The sequence below is a fragment of the Haliotis cracherodii genome, unplaced genomic scaffold (assembly GCF_022045235.1).
Source record: "Haliotis cracherodii isolate W230 unplaced genomic scaffold, xgHalCrac1.p SCAF_1, whole genome shotgun sequence".
NCBI lineage: Eukaryota > Metazoa > Mollusca > Gastropoda > Lepetellida > Haliotidae > Haliotis > Haliotis cracherodii.
Window position 1 is genome coordinate 1,094,882 of NW_027266264.1, and position 14,581 is coordinate 1,109,462.

Genomic DNA, 14,581 nt, shown 5'->3' on the forward strand with positions numbered 1-14,581 from the left:
AAATACACGCGTCAAAATATATTTTTCTCATCATAAGCAATCTGCTAAAAGCTGTGTCCATTTTACGATTCCAACTGTATGATTAGCCTGTGTTTATGAATCACTATCACATAGTGATGATACCAGGTGTTGGTTATACATGTTTATAGACAACCTTAGAATAACTTAATCTACATTATAACAACTTATATTTGACCAACTCTGCAATTAGGTGGGTTTCATGTAGCTGGAATATTGCTGAGTGCGGCGTTAAACAACAAACCAACCAACCAACCAACTAATAACTACAGGAGTATAAGTTGTTACGTGTCGATTCCCAAATTGAAACAATATGTCATCCCAGAAATATGTACGTAAAAGAACTTAGTGTGAAACCAACAAACAAACAATAAGTGGTATGCAATCAACAAGAGTATCAGTCACTAAGTCACTAAGTTTATATATAAATCAATACAAATTACAGTACAACAATTAGAATGGCAGTACACAAGTGAGTAGTTGTACAATATTCGATGACAATGCATAATATGATGGCTGTGGTCAGTATCAACTACACACATACAGTGGTCACAGTCATCAAGCTTGGAAGATGGGCAAGGCAGGTAATCAGGGATGATGATCGATCCTCACATGAAAGCTGGTTCCGCAAATGCGTGAGAGACGAAATGTGTGAGAGATACGTCAACACGCTATTGACTCCTTATATACAAACTAACAAGCTATTGAAAATTTCTACACCGAGACCTCCCCACATAGAACATTACAGAAATTTCGGTAACATTCTATCAACTCCGAACCGGAGATTTACACACCACACTAGCATCTAAATATAGTAATTTCCTGACGACTGATCACTGTCCAAACACAAAGCTACGGACGTCTACCGAATCCCAACAAACACAATGCAACACAGCAACAATCACTTTTAATCAATCAAATACACTGTCATACAACACGGTTTAAATAGTGTATTCAGAAAGATATTTGCGACAATAATCAACTGTAGATCTAAAACACGGGCAGAAAATAATAACAAAATATGTGAAGAGCAAGCAAGTTTTGGCGCGGGGTATGCAACAACGGATAACGTGTTCACATTTACTGCTTGCATACAAACGTATTTAAGTAAATGTAAAGGTAGATTTTATGTTCCATTTTTAGAGATAAAGTAGAGCATTTGATTCTGTGGATAGGAAAAACAAATATGTATGTTCTCCACAACATTATGCCTAATTTTATTTTCACTTTTTATTGATGAGTTGATCTGAATTTCTCTTAAAGTTGATTGTAGACCTGCTGATTTATTTATGATATCCTGAAGTTGCAGTTACCTACTGAAGACAAGTTCAGGTATATTTGGCGATGTTTGAACAAAAACAAGAGAATCGCCCCATTTTACTTCGACTTTCCCTTTGAGTTGATGCTTTGTGAAAACGGTTGCAGCATCTTCCTAAAACATTCCTTGTATCTTTCCAAAAGCTAGTTCATGCCTGCCCGCATGAAGTTCTGCTAATACAACTTCCGTCAGTTGTTCCAGTCCGAACTGATAAGGACTCTCTGAGGACTTGCTTCCTTTGCCACAAACCAAATGTTGACTATGCGTACATTCCAACTTGGCACATCAGAACATGATCCCTCTTCTCTTTGCCTTTGCTCTACACACTAATATGTAGCAGTAATCAGAAACTCGTATCAGTTTTCGATCCTTATTATTTGATCTCTGTCCATAAAATATCCAAATGTCTTGCGATTCAAAAGAAACTCTTGGCAGAGCACTCACTTTTACTTGAGAGCCTGGACCTAATCTATTGTAGATTTGTGTTGCATGCGAATGTGGAGAAGCAACGCTCGTGCCACGAAATGTTATTTTCAACTTTATATTGAAAAGATGGTACTTCTGTGTAATTGTAAAGTATTTCCTGGGCGTTAAGATGAGTTGTATCATCCCCAAATTTTCAACGTGCATGTATACCAGTTAAAAATGAAGCTTTGACTTCCTGCAAAAGCTTTTTCAAACATTCTGTGATATTCTTCTGGCACAGTTTTCAGATTAACAGATGATTGTCCTTTTCTAGGTGATATGATGACTTTGTGAGGGCCCGAGTCCATCTACAATACGAAGAAATCACAATATATTATTATACAGCTATGAGTAAATACATTTTTCACATGTAGGTCTAAATCTAGTAAAATAAAATAGAAAGGACCCGTGAAGATTCCGGGGTAGAATAGGTCTTCAGCAACCCATGATTGCCCTAAAAGGTGACTATGCTTGTCATAAAAGGCGACTAACGGGATCGGGTGGTCAGGCTCGCTGAGTTGGTTGATGCATGTCATCGATCCCAATTGCGTGGATCGATGCTCATGATATCAATCACTGGATTGTCTGGTCAAGACTCGATTATTTACAGACCGCCGTCATATAGCTGGAATATTGCTGAGTGCGGCGTTAAACAAACCAACCAAAATAATTAATTTGTTAAAATGGAACTCATGTGTGACGTTCGGATAATAACTCGTAAATTTAAATTAGAAAATACTAGTTATATAGTGTCTATAACTAAACTCTAAATCCTTTCTATTTGACAAGATTATTTTTTTCGTAACACAAATGTTATGTACAATTTGTTTTATAATTGTTAATAAGTCAATATTTGTTTCTCAAAACGGTTTTGAATTTAAAATTTGTTTTATTTGCTTTGATCATCGTTTAATGTCTCAAGCAGTTGATGGTTGGTTGGTTGGTTGGTTTGTTGTTTACGCCGCACCAAGCTCGGGTGGTCAGGCTCGCTGACTTGGTTGAAGCATGTCATCGATCCAAATATGGAATATTGCTGAGTGTGGCGTTAAACAACAAACCAACCAACCTGCAAGATGTGCATGAACATACTGAAAATAATCAGTAAGATCAAGATCGCCTGGGACAAAGTACATGTCCTCAGTTTTCTTGTGTCCTGACGTCGAGATCGAAGAGGAAAAGCCGTACTTTGACTTGTCAACACAACAGCCAAGGCCAAATTACCCAAGGGGAGACTACTCTCATTGACAATGTTTACTGACAACTTATTCTAAATATAACGTCTGAATGACGTCTGACATCAAAAGTTTGGAAAAATAAAAATTATTCATCCCATTATTTCTTAATACATAATGGATGAAAAGCTAATTTCAGAAAATTCTAGCTGATGCATTGAGGCTTTTTTAACATATCCAGGTCTGGCTGTTCGACTATCGGTGAAACCATCGGGCACATGTATGGTGCTGACACGCCTAGAAATCATCACGAACCGGGATTCGAACCCACGAAGGACGTCTTCGGGATGCACAACGAATTCCGTCGCCTTTGAAGACTAGGCAATACTACCCATAGAGGGAGGACCCGTCAATAGACATCTGCTTGTATCTCTTTCTGTACTCTTTTGAAGAAAATATATTACGCGTTCATTAATTGAATAATTTTCATGGAATTGTTTTTAAATGCAATATGGTTTGCGTTTTAATAATCGTGTGACGGTCTCTGAATTCGAAATCTTCGCAGAAACAGCATGCTCGATAATAGTACCTCAAAAATTGAGAAATATAAATACCAAAGGCTGGAGCTGCTGAATATTGCTCGACATAAAGGAATGTTGACTATTTGGAGAGTGTTTTGTAAGTCTGAAGCTTAATGCGCAATCTGTTTATGAGACAGTTGAGGCGATCTCACTGGTCTCCTTTATTTCTAGTTCAGGGTGGTAAATCAGTGAAGGGAATTGGCTACATGATGGTCATGTTACACCATCTCACCTCACTTTATATTTAATGTTGTAACTATCATATTTATTTATTAGTATTTGATAGTTTTGCTTAACGTAATTTGCGCTAAAAAGTTCTGAATGGGAGGTCGAATAAATATAGGAATAAAAGTTTTAATCTTTAATATTTCTTGTGATTTCGTTTGGTGATTTCGTGAAAATGTTAAGTGGGTAGGTTAAAAAAGAAGAACGATAGGTAGGATTTTTTAAAGATATATGTTTAGTCTTTATCATCGTATTTTACATGGAATATTAATATTCATTACTACAGTAAATGAGTTAACATTTTACTTATTTCTGTTAGTTTGTTTGCTGTTTAACGCCACACGCACCAATATTCCAGCTATATGACAACGGTCTGTAAATAATCGAGTCTGGACCAGTGATTGACATCATGAGCATCGATCCACGCAATTGGGATACGATGCCATGCATCAACCAAGTCAGCGAGCCTGACCACCCGACCCCGTAAGTCGCCTTTTGGGGCAATCATGGGTTGATGAAGACTTATTCTACCCCATGATCTTCACGAGTCTACTTATTTCTGGTTGGCGGAATGAATGACCCACTGCTATTTCATAATGTTTCATCTTAATTAATTTCTGGCAGTCGGCGGATTTGTAAACCAAGTTTATAAAAAAAGTCTGGCTTAATAATGTGGTCGGAATCGTACAACAGTCCATACTTTGGGTAGAGATTTCTTATGATTGTGGAAATGTTTTTGCCACTTTAAAATATATTATTAATTAGGATGTTTGAATACTAGCAACGGATGTTTTGATCGGGTTGTGATTTCTCTCTTCTGATTATCTTATAATTCTCATACCGTTCAAATGACTCAACGGGGGTGTATCATGTTCCAATGTTTTGTTTTATTGTGCGTGTAGTTAGAGCACGAATATCGTGGTCCCATGCTTTACCTTGACAGCCAATGAAGTATATGTCGCAACACCTTGACAACCAGGTGTGTATGAATCATAGTATACATAAACAGACATTATTCATATCTGATAGTCTTTTCGTACTGTAAATATCATAATACATATTTTTGTTTCACAATATATGATATCTACGGAAACACGTGAGGGTTATAATCCCTTTATCATATCGAGGGTAAATATCTCTCTGTCATATGTTTTTCTTCAAATAAGTTGAGTTTCACTCACTAAATAAAATTATGATATGATGCAAAATAATTTGCAGGCATGTTTGTTTAAATTATTTCTTAAACTTCGGAAAATCTATATCTAAGCTGTTCGGGAACGTAAGGCAATACTTAGGTAAGCAAGCACTTATCACATCGGTGTATGGAGCTTAATAACAGTAGCTTTTACTCATGTGCAAATTCTCGGATCGTGATACCATGTTTGAGTCATCGTATCAGTGATATTATCCATTAAATGATTTCTTCGTCAATTATGTAATTACTGCCTCGGAATATATATTTACTATTTACATATAAAAAGGGAATAAAACAACAGAAATGATTTGTATACAGGACGAAACTACGGCATTGCCATCATTCATTGGAAAACGAAGAACCTTGTAAACCTATTGTGTTTTCCAATTGTGACATTTGGAGAACATTGCCAAATTTTAAGTATCAGTGACAAAAATGATGTCCGATTCAATTCCCTATTTGAACTAGTTTGAACTAATTAGTGATGATACAACATGCAAAAGCAAGTCAGAAAAAACAAAATATGGAATTACATCGGACATACTGTTTGTCACTGATTCATCAAACTTGGAAATTCCATCCATCGAGTCATACAGTGATGTGGAGAGTGTTTGTCGCTCTGATTCTTGTTTGTTTGTTTATTTGTTTTAAACATAATTTATTGACAAAAAATACACACACACATACACACACACACATACACACACACACATATATATATATACACATATAGACATACACACATACATATACACACGCATATACACATACATACGCTCATACATACATACAAATATACATACATACATACATACATACATACATACATACATACATACATACATACATACATACATACATACATACATACATACACTAACATGTACAGACATTCACATACCCGTATATATTATGCTTACAGACAGAGGCAGACATACCACTGAACATGTAGAAACTCACAAACATCTGCGAGTCACGTTATCTCAAGATACGAAATGGACTGCACATGTTTCAATTATTGCTACGTCAACAGCGAAAATGGTTTCAGCTATACGTAAACTCAAATACAAATTAAATAGATATAATCTGTCAAAATTCTACATGATATTTATAAGACCTATTTCAGAATACTCATCGGAAGTACAACTGTTCCGCTCATAACGAAAATAAACTTGAATTGATACAACTCGACGTTGACAGGATTGTTACAGGTTTGACCAAATTTGATTAGAGAGAGAGTTTATATTTCGAAACCGGCTGGCTACCACGAAAAGAGAGACGAAAAGTCAAAAAACCTATGCCAGTGCACAGAATAATAATGAATGAATGTCCCTCATATCTAAATGATTTGTGACCCCACAAAAGATCACCTGCTTCAAATTATAAGCTACGTAACAAACAGAACATGACTGTACCTTTTGCCAGAACAAGTACATTCCAGAAATCATTTATAATAGACTCTTTAAAACAATGGAATTTACAAAATGAAAATATTAAAAATAGTATCTCTGTAGCTAATGTATCCTAATATTATTAAATCTCCATATTATTTCGGTTATGAAAAGCGTCAAATTAATATTATCAACACAACACTTTAACATACATGTACATATAGCAATCTAAAGGATGATTTATTTAGGGTTGAATTGTCAGACACTATTTCTTGCTCTTGCGGTTCCCATGCGAAACTGCTTTTCACTATTTTCTTGAATGTAAAAAATATTCTTTAATAAGAAGTCTTTGTTTATCAACATTAGGAATATAGGGACTCAGACAAATTTAGAAACAATTTTAGGGGTTACAAAAATCTATCCGAAGAACAAAATAACTTCATTTTTGAATATGTCCATCAATTCACGGTAGTAACAAACAGATTTTAAAACAGATTTTAAATTGTATCTAATGTAACAAGAATTATATTTCATGAGCTACTTCCAAACTATCTTGATTCTGCACATTTAATACATGGTTGTTTCAATACAAAAAGTCATAGTTATATATATATATATATATATATAATTTTTTTTTATATTAGTTTTGGTATTCGTTATAACTTTGTTTTTGATGTAAAACAATAGCATTCAATGTAACTATCACAGTTTAGTTATATTCTGTATTTCCAGCCTACACATAAATGTAAAATGTCTATTAGTCTATTAACTACTGTGTTGTTATATAATATATCATATCCCCTTCCCAATTGCAAATGTACCATTGTATACCAAAAATATATAAAAACTATAAATTTATCATATGTATATATGTATACGCTTGGATATGTATGTGTGAGTGTATGTAGGTATATGTGTTTGTGTGTAATACTGTATATTTATGTATATTTGTGTGCTATTATATTTTCTCATTAGTTATATATATAATTCCTATGCACTGTACATTTATTCTGCACTATCATTATTCACATATTACATTGTAAAGAAATGTATATAGGAGAAGGCCGCGTAAGTGTGTCACTTGTCGCTAATCCATTTGATTTTCCGCAAAAAATATGTTTAAATCAAAGGCAGACATACCCCTGTATTCATATATATGCATGCAGTTTGTACACTGATTGATAATAAGTGGTCGAAGATTTATGATAAAGAGTTACTCGAATCTAATCGTTGACAGTATATACTTTTGAACGCTGTTGAAAAATTATTTTATTGCGAAAAATGGTAAGGTGAGGTAAAATGGGGTTTAACGTCGCGCCCAAGATTAATGCACTTATATAGCGACGTGGATGCACGTGTGTGTGTTGCTGTTTGTACTAGTCCGGACTGATGCCGATTTATAGTGCTAGCACACTGAGATATCATGCCGCAGTTTAACATGGATACCCCACTCAGACACAGTATACTAACTCCGAGCCGACCCGTCCTTGTTTTAGCCCCTTAATGCCGAGCGCCAGACACGGTAACAACACGTACCATCTTTAACGTCTTTTGGTATGACGGGGCCAGGGATCAAACCCCGGACCTTCCGCTCTTCGGGCGGACGCTCTACCACTAGACCACGGAGGCGGTCCTACGGCTATAGATCCATCACAATAGAGAAGATTTTGAATTGTAAATGTAGTTCCAGCTGTTATAATGTAAGGGTAAGAAGTGTTGAGGTGGAGCTGCAATAGTTTTTTTTTAAATCCTCTGTTTAAAATTTGACACAGATATTAAACTTCTGTATTCATTTTCATATTCATATTCACATTTCACAGTTTGATTGAGGAAGGTATCATTGAATGCTGGTTGGTAGCTGTTCGTGCATGCGGCATATTCATATTGTTCTTATTTCGTAACTTATATCTACTAAAAGTTGATACTTTGGGGGTAACGTGTCATGTAAATGCAGTTATCCCATACCTCTGAAGCATATTCTAATATAGCCCTTATAAAAACGAGATAGATTCTTGATAGGACGATTTTTCACGAACAAATAATTTTGGAAGCTGAGCGACAAATGTTGTCAATGAGAAATGTCCATTTCATATCGTGAGAGAGGGTTACGCCCAGCTGTTTGTGGGAGATAGATGCGCTAGGAACCGTATTGTTATTAATATCATCTGCAGCTCGATTTTTACAATGAGTGAGCAATATAAATGTTGTTATTACCGGGTTAAACTAAACTAGCCATTTATTGGCCCAGGTATTGAGAGGCTCTAGATCACTCTATAATCTGTGTTTTATCATGAGTATGTGAAAAGATCTGAATCTATATGTATAGATGCAAATATGAAACAGACGAGAAGGTCTCACTGAGCTCTATGATGTGATCTCAATCGCGTAATGGACACTTAGATTTGTCATGAGTCTGGAGAATGTTTTTCTGTCGCTGTTTGGGTGTTAATCAATCAGAAACATGTTTGCATCTGTAACCAACCATAAACACTTTTGCTGACGTTGACCAATCATGATGAGTATGAAGGCGATTGTGCAGTTTCTACGGCTTATTTAAACCTTCATTCTTTTTCAACGTATTCACTCAGCTCGGACTGCAGGTAGGTTAATTCACATGTTTCTCTTTAACCACTTAGCCTAGGCTACCCAAACCACAATCGTTGAATGCAGTTATTAATCTGAAGTGTTTTCTATTGAAAACAGAGAACATTGAAATAAAAGTAAATTGAAAGTTTGATAAACCGATACGCCTGTTTGTGTTTGTTTAGGTAATGTGTCTTGAAATTGATTCACGTTGATATCATGGTCGATCTCGATATCGGACCAGAGCTTCTGATTCAGTGCTTGGATCCGTTTATCTCTCTCCTTCCATTACTGTTATTGCAGCAGGCCGGGAAGTCCATGGGCGAAGTCCAGCCCCGGAGTCTCATGTTCATAAAAGAGCATCATACATTAGTAATACAGAAAGCATGCAGTGGATATTATATAAACAACATGTGCGCGATACATAGAGGAAATTGTGTTCGAAATAAAAAAACAAATCTACGATTACCATTGCTTGTCATGTCGTGTCATGTGTTCCCTGATTGCAGGTATCTGGGCACCCCTGAGAGTCTAACAAGTGCCTTACATTTCTTGAAATCGACAAACCCATTTGTGTCCAGGTAAGACACACAATCATGAAATGTAGGGTGATCAATAAGCTTTACATTATCAGTGTCATACAATGGTTAGTGTGAATAATATATTTTTTACAGCATCCAAAATGTGTTTGCCCATCTCATTCGTGCCATGGTGACAAAGTAGATCTTATTACGTAGGACCTTTTTTCTGTGAAATGAACACATTAAAAAGTATAAGTTCAGATAGTCCTCAGATAGCAAATCTATGATTGTAAACCTCACAAACCTTACTAATGTAAGTAAACTTACATCAATTCTTTAATATTAGTGTAAATTTCAGTGACAACAACCGATTCATGTCTTTGACGATTAATGTCCTACTTTCAGTCAGGATGAAGACGTGCACGTTGTTGTTGATGGTGATGTTTGGGATGCTGATACAGTCACACGGGTGGTATGACGACAGTATGTATGCCCTTCTTCCAAACACTACCCACACCCGAACTGCAAGGAAGCACTCTAATTGTTTATCATTGGTGAATCATCAAAAAAATGTCGACGTTCTATGTTCCCGTGTCGTGACACACATCGTGAACATGCAAACTTCAAAGTTTATTCCCGCTTGTAAGAGTACAAACCCATTGGGTTGTTTTTATATCGAGAACAACGTCCCGTTGTTTTTATATCGAGAACAACATTCTGTTGTTTTTATATCGAGAACAACATTCCGTTGTTTATATATCGAGAACAACATCCCGTTGTTTTTATATCGAGAACAACATTCCGTTGTTTCCATGTACATTTTGACCTTTCTGAAACCATTTTGGCCATTGGACGCATGAAGAAGTCTTAAAGTTGGTTGGCTGTTTTTTCGTTTAACGCCACACTCAGCAATATTCTAGCTAAATGACGGCGGTCTGTAAATAATCGAGTCTTGACCAGACAATCCAGTGATTAATTTCATGAACATCGATCCACGCAATTGGGATCGATCACAAGTCAGCGAGCCTGACCACCCGATCCAATTAGTCGCCTCTTACGACAAGCATAATCTCCCTTTACGGCAAGCATGGGATGCTGAAGATCTATTCCCAGTAGTGGGTAAAGCGTTGTTTAACATTTGACAAATATGTCAATCGCCAAGTGAATTAAAAATACACATGTATTCAACAGGTGTGTACGAGCAAGACGATGGCGTTGATGACAGTAGTAACGACGATGAAGAAGAGGAGAACGAGAACGCCTATGACAACAATCAACAACAACAGGAATATGGAAACCAAGAAAACCATGGAAAACATGGAGGGAAGCACGGTCACCACGGTAACCACGGTGGAAACCATGGAAAAAGTGGAGGGAACCATGGTAACCATGGAAACAGTGGAGGGAATCATGGTAACCATGGAAACCATGGAAAAGGTGGAGGGAACCATGGTAACGATGGACAACATGGAAAAAGTGGAGGGAATCATGGTAACCATGGACAACATGGGAAGAGTGGAGGGAATCATGGTAACCATGGACAACACGGAAAAAGTGGAGGGAACCATGGTAACCATGGACAACACGGAAAAAGTGGAGGGAATCATGGTAACCATGGACAACATGGAAAAAGTGGAGGGAATCATGGTAACCATGGACAACACGGAAAAAGTGGAGGGAATCATGGTAACCATGGACAACATGGAAAAAGTGGAGGGAATCATGGTAACCATGGACAACATGGAAAAAGTGGAGGGAATCATGGTAACCATGGACAACATGGAAAAAGTGGAGGGAATCATGGTAACCATGGACAACATGGAAAAAGTGGAGGGAATCATGGTCACCAAGGACAACATGGAAAGAGTGGAGGGAATCATGGTAACCATGGACAACATGGAAAACGTGGAGGGAACGAACCATGGTAACCACGGTGGAAACAATTAGGGGAAACACGGCGGGCGTTAAAATGCCATGTAATGGCTTCCTATACTGGGACACACGGGTCTCGGCAGGATACTTAATTAACCCTGTGAAACAATGAACGGAACGGAATCGAAAACGACATACAAATATAATGTAGAATTCTTTACACATTTGGCTGTGTAAAAAAAGTATGTCAAAATGTTTAAAAAGACATGAAGGACCATAACAGTGTTTATTCTTTTGTACATTTTGCCATATTATCACATGATAAATGTACTCCTGACTGCATTCTGAAATCTATTCCAATACATTTGCCTGTTTTAGCAATCCCCATGGTTTATAACATATCAGTCAATCACACTCTCTGGACACCATGTATTGTCGGTACTGAATAAAAGCATATTATTGGCATTGCGTGTTGTGTGAGATTTGATAATGTACTGAATTCAGTCTATGCATGAAACAAAGAATTAGACCGCGTTTTGCTTACAACTAAGCTTTTTTCAATCATGGTTTCGCCATCAAATAACTAAAAGCGACAAATCCTTTTTCTATATTCACAAAAAATATCTGCTAAAAGTAGTGAGTGAGTGAGTGAGTTTGTTTTTACGCCGCTTTTAGCAATATTCCAGCAATATTTCGGCGGGGGACACCAGAAATAGGCTTCACATATTGTACCCATGTCGGGATGCTAAAGTGAGTGAGTGAGTGAGTATGGTTTTACGCCGCTTTTAGCATTATTCCAGCAATATCACGGCGGGGGACACCAGAAATGGGCTTCACACATTGTACCCATGTCGGGAATCGAACCCGGGTCTTCGACGTGACGAGCGAACGCTTTAACCACTAGGCTACCCGACCGCCCCGGGATGCTAAAAGTAGAGTTGATTGTACGATTACGGCTATATCGTGAGCATGTGTTACACATGGGTCCATTTAATACGGAATTGAATCGGACATCATTTTTGTCATTGATATGTCAAATTTGGAAATGTCCTCCACATGTTTATCATGAAACGTTTTTGAAAAGTTTGCTGAATGTTGTGACCTTGATCAAACGACTTTTGAGCTAGAGTTGTATGACGCTCTTTGAAATCTTCGCAGGAAGAGCAGGAAGAGCATACTCGAAATGTAAACACCATAAGCTGTAGCTGCTGGAATATTGCTCCACATAAAGGTAAAGTTGACTGTTGGAAAGATGAAGTCATGCATTCATCTTGCCATGCAGTCATGAGGAGAGTGATTTGTCACGCTGAATCTTTATGCTTAGATCTAATTATGAAACAGATAAGGCGTTCTCATTGGTCTCCTGAGTTTCTAGTTCGAGTGAGTAAATCAGAGATCGGGAATTGGCTATTTGATGGTTATTTAAACGTTGTCAGATCATCGACTTACCTGAAGTAAATTTCTTGGCCAGGTTACCTTGTTCTGGTTTTGCCAATCCGAACAGAAATTGCGATTCATATGAATAAAGAAACAGATCCGCAGGAAGGGAGCACAATTGGTGCCTATGGTGATGCCTACTTTCTGCCTGAACGTCTCACACCCAATTTTTTCATTGATGTTATCAATGAGGAAGACTTCAGGTGACATTTGCTTTCATTTTTAACAATTGTCCTGAACCTCTGAATGCAGATCTATAATCACCACGTTTAGTAACAAAGGTCCTATGGACAGGGAATGATTTTTTCCCTTATCTTTGTCATGTGGGATAGTGGTTTCAAAGTTAAAATATCAAACAGTCAGGGCCTCAGCAAAACTTTCAAAACTTTTTTTGGGTGGCCATGTGGATGACATTTCCATATTTGTTCCCGTGTGTTATTTTTAAGGTAACTTGCTTGACTCTTAGGTTGACTTGCTTTTGCATGTGTATGTGACAGGTGCCACGGGTGGGGCAGGATATGCTCACCCTTTCGTGAACACCTGGTATCATCACTATCTGATAGTGATTCATGGACGCATGCTCATGACAAAGTCGGAAATTGTACAATCGACTCTGCTTTTGGCCGATATTTTATTAATATTGAAAGGGTGTTGTCGCATTTATTTACATATTTTTCGAATTATCATTCAGTTTTAACGATGAAGTGAACAGTCTGGGCAGCTCTTCACAATTCATCTTTGAAAGAAAGAAAGCTTGAAAGCTCTACAGCTTCCTACGTCCACTTCCAAAATCTGTTTTGAAAGATGGACATCCTGAAAACTCCCTAAACATGTTTTAAGACATAGAAAATCTATAAATTTCTGTCATTTTTCAACTTCATATTTCATAGATTGGTAAACTAAAATTAGGAAGGCGTTAGTTTTGCATGTTTACTCTCTTATTCTTATAATGAGAAAGAAGAGGGTTTACGACCTTTGTTGATGAAAGTTTATGCCTGTTGCCTGTCCTTTGTTTTAGATAGGTTCGCCTATATTGTGCCTACATCCCAATTTGCCTACAGAAAATAATGTAGGCAAAATGGGTTCCATGTAAATGGACTGAACCACTATTGTTTGACTTATTTTTTTAAAGATCTGTTGCCCAATCAAGTCAGGCTTGTACTGTTGCAGCTCCCTGTTTAAAATGTTAGTTACTGAAAAAGTAGAGTAGAGGAATGAAATACTTATTACTGTTCAAACAAGCCAGTTCTTGAGCTGAGCAGAGATGTTGATACATATCACTGTATTTTCTTTTAGAGAAAAAAAGGTATTTTCCTTTAGATCAATGCAATTAACATTAGACTTAGTATGTACTTATTACTGTTTAAACAACAACATAACATAGAATCAATCACATCAATTAACTATTTTCAAGATCAATGCCAAAAAGACAGTTTTTTTAGCTGAACAGAGATGTTTATTCAGTTTCCCCTTATAAACTTTATTTGCTTTTAGAGATCAATGCAGTTAACATTAGACTGAGTAAAATGTGTCAATATATATCACTTCTTTTATTTTAATCCCATTGAAAAGTATAAAACTAGATGTTGGCAAGTCACTGTTACATTATGACTAATGATCTGTTTGATCATATCAACTCTCCTACCCAAAGTTCTAAATTCGCTGATGACGGACCAATATGAGTAAAGCACAGAGATATTTCACAAATCCGAAAAAACACCAGGCAGCCATGGGAGGAGTAGATCAATGGTGTAATTCACACTTTCAAGTGAAAAAACCTGTGGGAGTTCTATTCAAACGCAG

General features: G+C 36.9%; 1 pseudogene; it reads left to right on the top strand.

The window, feature by feature from the left end:
- The first annotated feature begins 9,943 nt into the window (after window positions 1–9,943).
- LOC139458642 (uncharacterized) lies at window positions 9,944–11,513 on the top strand (annotated as a pseudogene).
- The last annotated feature ends 3,068 nt before the right edge of the window (window positions 11,514–14,581 follow it).